Below are 10229 nucleotides of genomic sequence, written 5' to 3' on the forward strand. Positions count from 1 at the left end.
TCAAATTCTGATTCGAATAAATTTCTGCTGAGTGTCAATTTTGATGAGATATCCAATCTCACAACATCTCACTCAAATAATAATCTATGATCGGAACTGGATTGGATTATTTTCATAACTGAATCTCAATTTTATTATTAACATTAGAATTTTATTAACATCAAATCCTAATTGGACATTCAGATCAGAATGTTTACTGTTACTGAAATATGATTAGATTCATATTATGTTCAAAGAGAAATTTTGATTAGTTATCCTACATGACACTCATCTGACTTTGGCCAGAATCTCTAGTCAATATTCAGTGCGGATCAAAATCAAAACTTTGATCAGAATCTGCCATCAGGATTGGATTTTTATTTTAATGAAATTATAATCCAAATCTTTTACGAAGATCAGAATATGATCAACATCTCATTATGGGTCATATTCTCTCTCTCTCTCCGCATTTTGGCATTTTCTCTCTCTAGAATTGGTTCTTTCTCTCTTTAGACCTTCATCCATATCCCTAGCTCATCCCCTCAAAAATTTTTTAAAAATCTCATTCGTTTACACCTTCAAATTCCCTCTCAAACTCTCTCTACACCATTTCTACATTTTCTCTTTCTATCTCTTCATTTTCTCTCTTTATTTTCTCATTTCAAACTCTTCTCCTCTGAACACATTTTTATCTCTCTAAAATCTTTCTCTATCTCTCTCTAGATCCTCAAGCATTCCCCACTTCGAATCCCAGAAAAAAATCACATTTAAATATCCATTTTTATTCTATCAAACTCAGATTTCCCCCTCATAGCCGCCGCCGTGTGCTGCCGTGCGGTGTCATTTGGCGCTTGTGTGCTGGGGATAGCCCTCTACCCGCCGGTCCCCGCGAGGGCAGTGCACGCAACCACAGGGCACAGGGTAGCCCTGTGCAGGACTTAGCCACATTGGCTAAGTCCTGACCATATTGGGTCATGCCCAATAGGTCTTAGCCCATTTAGTCAAGTCTTGACTCAGCCAAATTGCACTGAACCTTAGTGAGCTGACCCTATATGGACCACACCACTAATAACTTGAAAATTATAATATTAAATTGATGAATATTACATTACATACATGTGTTTTATTGGCCATATTTGCATGTTATCATACATAAATGGACATAAATGATTTGCACTACGATTTTGTGATTGTTTATAATTTTTTTGTATTTTTACATGGCATTTAACCTCAGTGCATTGAAGAAATATTTTTTTTCAGTGCATAAAATACTTGGCTAGAGGTGGTTAAGGGTTTTACTAAATTTTGCGAAATTTTTCCATATTTGTTTATAATTTTTTGACCATTATATAGCCAAGAAATATTTTTTTGACGATTGAGAACACCTCGAGCTCATTTACTCGGGTTAAGCAAAATTTTATTTTTACAAGTTATAATCATACACTAAACTTATTATGATAGAGTTAAGAAAAAATTTCCCTTGTAAAAGTAAAGTTTTGCTTTACCCGAGTAAACGAGCTTGAGGTGTTCTCAATCGGTGAAGCCTCCAAGGTGTTCTCAATCGACGAAGCCTCTCTAAGGGGTTATCAATCGGCGAAGCCTCTCTAAGGGGTTCTCAATCGGCGAAGCCTCGAAGGTGTTCTCAATCAGCGAAGCCTTCATTGCCTTAGATGAGATGTTCTCAATCGGTGAAGCCTCCTTGGACTGAGCAGAGGAGTTCTCAATCGGCGAAGCCTCCAAGTACTGAGCTTAGGATTTCTCAATCTGCGATGCCTCACAGCCAAGACTTGCTCTCTCATTTTTAGTTTCATTATAATTTTAAATTTTATAATATATATTACTTATTATTTTAACATTTATAATTATATATATATTAACTTTTGAACTAATACTTTAACTTATATGCTCCATTTATATATAAAATGGCCGATTTTATAAATAAATGGCTGATTGTAGACATGCGTGTGTACTATGTCTAAAATCCTGATTCTATGGCTTGTTTTGTTCTTAGAGGGCTGCACTTTGCCTCCTATGATACGTGGGGGTTCCTTGCTTATTCTTTCAAATTTTTCTATATATAATAGTATCCTACCCGCTCGCTCTGTATCTATTACTTGTGTTCTGGGGTTTATATTTATATATGTACTTAATATACATAATTAGTGTTATGAGTCAAAATCACAATTCAAAAAGGGATTTATGTATATTCTATAGTCTATTACTTATATTATATATAAAAAAATACTATTTTAGTACTAAATACTAATTTATATATGTAATAATATAAAATTCGTAGTAATTTCTTCATTTTTTAAGATTTTATTGAAAAGGGTATTGATATTTTTAGAATTGTATTATATAATAGAGTTTACTTGAGTTTATCTCCAATAATATTCTACTGGGATAATATTGATACTTATTGATATTTTTTCTCATAAAAAAAAAGAAGCTAATCTCTATTTATAATAAATACTAATAGACAGTTTATATTTCTAATATAAATAGCATTTATATCTAGCATTTATTCTTTTTGTTTGGCGACGTGGCCAAGTGGTAAGGCGGGGGACTGCAAATCCTTTATCCCCAGTTCAAATCTGGATGTCGCCTGATCAAGGAAAATATGCAATTTCTTATACTATTCTGCTGGTCTAAACCTAATTCTTCGTAAAGAGAAACATACAGTGGGAAAGGCTTAGGCTTTTTTTTTTTAATACTTAATTCTAAGAAGTTACCATAGGTTCTCAAAAAGTAAAGCCTGTAATTCTTCAAACTAGGTATTTTTCAGTATGTTACGAACAAACCAAACTTGATAAGTAACTAAAAAACAGAAAAAGAAAATGTTAAGAGACAACTATGAGATTCATATCCATCATAGTAAGAGATAGGAAATACTATTTTAGTCATGACTGAAAGAGCAGAGTTGAAAAATAACAAAAAAGAGACTCCTTTTTTATTTTAGTTTTCAGCTTAGGTTTAATAGGAAACACTATCAAATTTTAATACTTTCATTAGTTGACTATACAATCAATATTAAGTTAAGTTTATACTGAGTCAATTGGCTAGGCTGAGGGGAAAATTGATTCCTCAGTTATGTAAGTAACTAAAAAAAGATATGTTGTCTCTAAACTGGAAAATCCTAGTGATAAATAATCACTAGTCCTTCTTGATTGATTGTACCCTCTCCTCTAGAGATAGAATAAAATTTCAATTTTGACATTATAGGAGATTGGAAAACATCAAGACTATAATAACACATCATATTTCAAATTGTTTCACAGAACGATAATAGGTTTAGATAAAATGGAATTATGAAATAGCAATTTATGTACCTTACCTTGTTGGTGAGGTAGTTATATCTCTGTATTTTTTTTGTTGCTTATAAAAGTGAACAAAAATGTATGTCTTACTATTCCTCTATCTTTATCTTAGGATAAAAGCCTTGGCTTGATATTTAGAAATTATGTCTATCTTATTTGTCTAATCTTTATTGAATTAATATAACAGAAATGCTCTAACTATAGGAACTTGTTACAAATCTATTTATTGGATGATCAATAGGGGAAGTTATAATTCCATTTTTACTCTGCCCCATTGGTTCTACTATGATTAGTAACCAATAATGGAATAATTCTTTCATATATAGGAGATATATGACATGGATATAGTAAGTCTCGCTTGGGCTGCTTTAATGGTAGTCTTTACATTTTCTCTTTCACTAGTAGTCTGGGGTAGGAGTGGACTTTAGAGGTACTTTTTATTGATTCATAAAATTGTATCAGCTTTTTAATGTTTTACGACCTGTTTGTTTGAAATCAAGATGTCTATGCTTTCAAATTCTTCTACAGTGAAGTAGAAATAATAAACTAGAATACACTAATAAACACTAACCATTCGAGCAGAAAATGAAATAACTAAATTCTCTAGGTGTATTTGTAAAAAAGGCAACGGAATATATCTATATTAATAGGATTTTTCATGATAGGCTTTTTTTTCAACCAAGTAGTTACTACTCTATTTTTTTATTTGTTGAACAGGTTCTTACGGTTATTATAATAACTAAGAACCAAGCCAACGTTCTTTTTTGCTTTATGTGATTTCTTCTTTGTTTACTTTTACTCTTCTGAGATAAATGTGTTTTATTATTTCTATTTTAATACATAATTTATATATGAGCTTATAGTAGTGAACACAGCCACAGGGATAAAACTTTTTGTGTTTAGCGATCTACGTCTCATAATTTAACATTTTGAATTTCTAGAAATTTTATTTATTTAGGCTTTATCAAAAAATCTCATGTAATGTCATGTTTAAATATGACTTAACAAATGGACCAATTGACTCCTCTTTTACAGATAAAACATACAAGGTGGCATGGACTATCAGTTTCTAGATCGATGAATGACTTCTTTATAACGCTAAAAATGGAAAAATGATTCGAGTTCTTTATTTCATTTTTTATATGTTTTATAGAAAACTGGCCCCCATTTTTTTTTTTAAATTGAGCAGTTTTCATCTATCTCGTGATACTCAGTATAAATTAAAAGAAAGCTAGAAAAATCTCTTGACCTTAAATTATGATTTATTTTTTATTGGTCAAAATTCAAAAACGACGATAATACGAAATAACTCGAATTTGAGTTTAGTTGAATTTATATATTTCTCTCCCTAACTAAAAAGTCTGTGTACAGACATATTGGAGATTGATCTCTTTTGTCAAGCCCATATCTGTCTACAAATATATATTCTCTAAATACAGAGAGGCCACAACAGAACACACGATAGTGTGGTAGAAAGATTTATATTATATCATTTAGTTCTTTCTACCATACTATCTCCACTAGTGTCGATTCCAGTCCAGTCATTCCATTTAAGACTTGGAGTTTAAATCCCTTTCTTTAATGACGGTAAGAAATCAAAGTCTAAGTTAACTTAATCATGTTGGCTCATTGTTTTCACGTAGATGATAAGTAAAAAAGCAGTAGGAACTAGAATGAACAGTGCAGTAGCAATAATGTGAGAATATTTACTTCCATAATCTTATTGTTTTTTTCTTCGCAATAACTGGGGATCTAATCCCATAGAGGTAATAAATTTGACTGCTATAATCTAATTTGGATTAATTGTATCCTAATGATACTAAATGAAATCCGTGTATGAATTACAATATCAAGAATTGAATAGAATAGTATAACATAGGAATATCTTTTATCCATACCAAGTAATAAAAGGGATTCCTGATTCTCTAACGAATTCATTGAGTTTATGTTCTCACTCTTTTCTTTAGACTAGACTATTAAAAAAGATCCCCTTCATTTTTTTTGTTAGATTTCTCCCATTAATTAGCTCATGAGATATCGTATGACCGACCAGTATTCCATTGGCCATCCAGACAAACAGTAGGAGTGCAAGAAAAAAAGTCATTAATAAAATACAATTAATATAATTCTAATAACTTATTTAATAATAATAAACTACTAATTTTAACCTAATATATTTAATTTTTTTGTAGATGAAAAATTCTCCGTCAAGCTGATTCTGGTAAGACCATTGGGTATCATGCAATAAACACCATATATAGACTCCTTATATGTGTACTCCTACCCTTCTAAAAATATTAATACTCTAATATATTTCATGAATTAAGAGCAATCGAAAACGTCATGTCAGGCCTTTCCTTTAGAGTATCCATCAAACTAATAAATAGAGTGATACCACCAATTCAATTGTCCCAATCTACATACATATGTCTCCTTGTTCTGAAATTGTTAATGGCTATAAGTATAAATTGTTATATTTGTGTGATACTAAATCGAACATTAAAACAGAAAAAGAGAGAAAGATGCCTACCTAGAATTATATGTTGCTCCCCATTTTATCATTGTGCGTCGAGAACAATACAGAGAGAAATTTAAAGATTTGTCGGGTCGTCGGTTCTTAGTTCGGGACTGACAGGGCGGTGCTCTGACCAATTGAACTACAATCCCAGCAGGCTGGACAGTATGTCTATTCTTATGGTTTCCTAAGAACACTCTAGTGATTCATATAGTAATCATAACACTGGTTATATAGTAACCTGTAATTATTACTATTGCTCTAATATTTATTAGTTATTTTTAATATAATATTGATAGTCAATCCTTCAATGATAAAAAATAACACAAATTAGACCTTTATTTAGTCTTACATACATATCAGGTATTTCTAGAAAAAGGTGATGTCATACTCAAAAGAAAGCGGAAAGGAAAACTTTTGGGCCGAGCTGGATTTGATCCAGCGTAGACAATTGCCAATGAATTTACAGTCCGTCCCCATTAACCACTCAGGCATCGACCCAGGAAGAATCCATATCATATACATATATAATAGATAATTGATATGGATATGGGCTTCTCAATTATTACTAAGCCACGATGAACTTACTTTCCCAGCACCCTACCCCTAGGGGAATTCGAATCCCGCTGACTCCTTGAAAGAGAGATGTCCTGAACCGCTAGACGATGTGGGCATAGCCGCCCGACCACCATCATATTATGATCATAGTATGATCAGTTTTTTGGAATTGTCAATACAATAAATAGAATCTAAAAAAATCAATATGAATAAAAAAATCTAAAAAATAGAAAAATATACAAAAAAGACCTAGTAATTCTAAAAATGTAATTACTGGTCTGATTATAAAGAGCTTTTCAACTTCGATGATTCCCGACAGACCCTCTAGATAAGGGGTCGTAAATGTGTCATCCGCCGAGTTTGATTAGATTATCCGCTATAATATATTTATTACACTCATATAATATAGTCATATATACTATATAATACAATAGTGTAGACTTATTTAATAGGTAAAATTTGAGATTTTATTATTTGAGAATTCTTTCCTTATATAATCTAATTAGGTTTGGTTTAATATTCATTATTTATTTAGTTAGACTAAAAATAATAGGAAAGTTCCCTACCTATTATCTTTAATGAACTAAACGATAGTAAAGTAAGTTTATATTAAGATACCTAAGAAGCTAGATAAGTTTAGTAAAATTTATAATAAAAAATGAATTATAAATTTTTTATTTTAATTGAATATTAAACTCAATAATAATATTCAACTTTTAACTAATATAAAATTCCTTACATGAATATAAAAATTCCGAATAGATAAATATTAAGTAAGATATATGTTTTTTTTCTATTTAAGAAGTATGTCTTAAAATTATATGTATTAATATGTTTCTATAATATATTCTATTATTTATATAATAATATATTTATCTAATATTATAGAATTTAATTTATATATTAAAAAACAAAAAATATTAGTAGATTAAAAAATAAAAAAAGTACTATATCAAATAAGTTGTAGTAGTGATTGATCGAAGATCAAAAGTATAGAAATTTTAGTTATTGAATTTAATTTACCCTAATAGATTTCTTTAAATAAAATATGATTTGATCTCATACATATCTGTAAGATTTGTATATGCAGGAATTAATTCAATATTGTTCTCATGATCCCTCAAAAGCAAAGACAATAGATCAAATACAATAGCTAAAGTAACATTGAAACAATTCAATTTAGTTTATTGGTAAGGTTTTTGACAAATTTTCTGCTAGACTTGACTTAGGACTTCAATCCTTAGTTTTAAATCTATATAATTTATTGTTCCTGCATAGGTTCCCATACATCTATATGTAGATGTAATATACGGACATATATACCCGCGATAGACTCATAATGAAAAATTGATAATTTAGTTAGTCTTAAGCCCTTTTAACTCTATGGTAGAGTAATGCCATGGTAAGGCGTAAGTCATCGGTTCAAATCCAATAAGAGGCTTTTTTTTTACCCAAATTTGAATCTTCATTTTTTAGATGGATCTTGTTGATATTTGTGAAAAAGATAACCACATTAGAAACATAAAACACCTTTTATCATGAGTAATTCTAGTTATGATTAAAACCTAGTTATAAAGTTGTTCAATATATTTTAGATAATAATAAATATTTAAACCTTTTAGGGGAGGAGTCAATCCTCTATTGATCTAATAATTGTTACCAGACTTCCTTTGCTTTTTTAGATCTACTTTTCATCCTAACCATAGGACACTGCTATTCTAGATCTCTGATCTATTAGATATTAATCACCAAACCATAGTCTTCCTATCCCTACAGTATCCCAATCAAAGCCATAGTTCAAGTAACAAAAAAAAGTGGACCTTACATGTTGAATCATGACTATATTGGCTATTCTGATATTCAAATTCTAAAGAGATGAAATTCTAAAAGCGGACTCTTTTTTTTGACTTATTTTAAAACTTTAACCATCCAATAATTTGTCGATATCTCCCATTTTCATCTTCTTTTTACTGGATGCTCCATAGGAATAACTTGCTATTCCTTTTCCCCAAAAAGAAAACTATATTTCATTAATAAAAATTTCAATCTCTTTCTTTGATTATAAAATAATATATTTTTTTTGAGCCAAGTCAATAGAGAACAAATACAATAAATGGGTTTTTATTTCTAGTTTACCTTTATTTAATATTGAGTTTAGTATTTCAAATTTAATTTAGATTTAGGAGAAGAAATACAATATGATATTTTTGATCTAACGAGTAAAGGTAAAGTCAAAAGATACATATTCGAAGTTTCTTTTTTTTTTTGGTTATGCCCGCTATAAAAGTACTCTGCATTTGAGTTAGAGGACAATTCGGGATTCAGTTCAAAATTGTTGTTTTTAAGAAGAAAAAAATAATGGTAAAAACTAATCAAATCAAACTAACTGATGGATTTACCTAGGTCAGTTTGTAGTCTACTAATTGGTAGTCTACTATTAGTACTCTACTAAAGGGAGAGTTTGTATCTTCGAAACCCATTCAAAGGGGTATTGGGTGATTCTTGGTATCATCTATATAAAATCAAAATATGATATACCCTGGAAATAAAATGAGATGAGGTGTTCGAAAATGGTTGAAGTTGTTTAATAGGAGGATCACTATGACTATAGCCCTTGGTAGATTTACCAAAGAAGAAAATGATTTATTTGATATTATGGATGACTGGTTACGTAGGGATCATTTCGTTTTTGTGGGTTGGTCCAGCCTATTGCTATTTCCTTGTGCCTATTTCACCGTAGGTGGTTGGTTCACAAGTACAACTTTTGTCACTTCATGGTATACCCATGGATTGGCGAGTTCCTATTAGGAAGGTTGAAATTTGTTAAATGCTGCAGTTTCTACTCCTGCGAATAGTTTAGCTCACTCTTTATTGCTTCTATGGGGACCAGAAGCTCAAGGAGATTTTACTCGTTGATGTCGATTGGGTGGCCTGTTGATTTTTGTTTTCTTCATGGGGCTTTTGGGCTAATAAGTTCTGAAAAGTCCAAATTTAAGTGTTTTATTTCGTTGCTTTGATTCAGAGTTAACCAACAATATTTATGAAACATTTTCACTTACATACTCTATAATTAATATAGGGAAAGTAAGGGGTTGATCCACAGAGAGGCAGATATTTAATTTCATAATTTTTCTGGGATTTTAAAACTGAACAATACAATTTCTGGGATTTTTCAAATTTTTTAGGTAATTTTTATAATTTCCTATGATTTAAGTTAAAGCCAAAATACAAAGAAAAACACAAATTAATATTTTTAATCTAATTTTCCTATTTTTTCTTAACCAAATAAATCATAAATAAATATTTTAGAATTTTCTGGAATTTAATTTACACCAAAAAACTACTATAAATATTAAAAATGAGAGTTATAGATTTTTTCCAAATTTTTTTAGTTGTTGGAATGATTGTAACTTGATTATATTAATTTTCTGGGTTTTCCTAGCTTTTTTTTGAATTTTTAAATGCAGAAAATAATTTTATTTCTTTTTTCTGATTTTTTGCTATTTTTATAGCTTTTAAATACTAAAAATATGATATTTACCTACTCCAGCGATCGGCATTGGCGGCAGCGGCGGAGCGCAGGCGATGGCAGCAGCGGCAGCAGCGGCAAAGGGGCAGCGGTGGCTGCGCCAGCAACAGCAGTGACAGCGGCGGCAGCTGCGGCAGAGCGGCGGTGGTGGCGGCAGGCCAGATGGACCGGCAGGCCTGGTGTGGCCCGTATAGGGCTGGCCTTAGTGGTCAGCTCACTAAGGTTAGTCCAATTTGGCTAAGTGAAAGCCAAATGGGTTTAAGCCCTATTGGGCTTAACCCAATGGTCAGGGCTCAGTCGATTTGGCTAAGTCCTACACAGGGCAGCCCTA

General features: G+C 31.1%; 1 non-coding gene across 1 annotated transcript; it reads left to right on the plus strand.

The window, feature by feature from the left end:
- Positions 1 to 2515: 2515 nt before the first annotated feature.
- On the plus strand, positions 2516 to 2586 carry TRNAC-GCA (transfer RNA cysteine (anticodon GCA)). The gene has a single exon. It is a non-coding gene; the product is annotated as a tRNA-Cys (tRNA).
- Positions 2587 to 10229: the final 7643 nt, after the last annotated feature.

The sequence above is a fragment of the Wolffia australiana genome, chromosome 4, assembly GCF_029677425.1.
Source record: "Wolffia australiana isolate 7733 chromosome 4, ASM2967742v1".
Lineage (NCBI taxonomy): Eukaryota > Viridiplantae > Streptophyta > Magnoliopsida > Alismatales > Araceae > Wolffia > Wolffia australiana.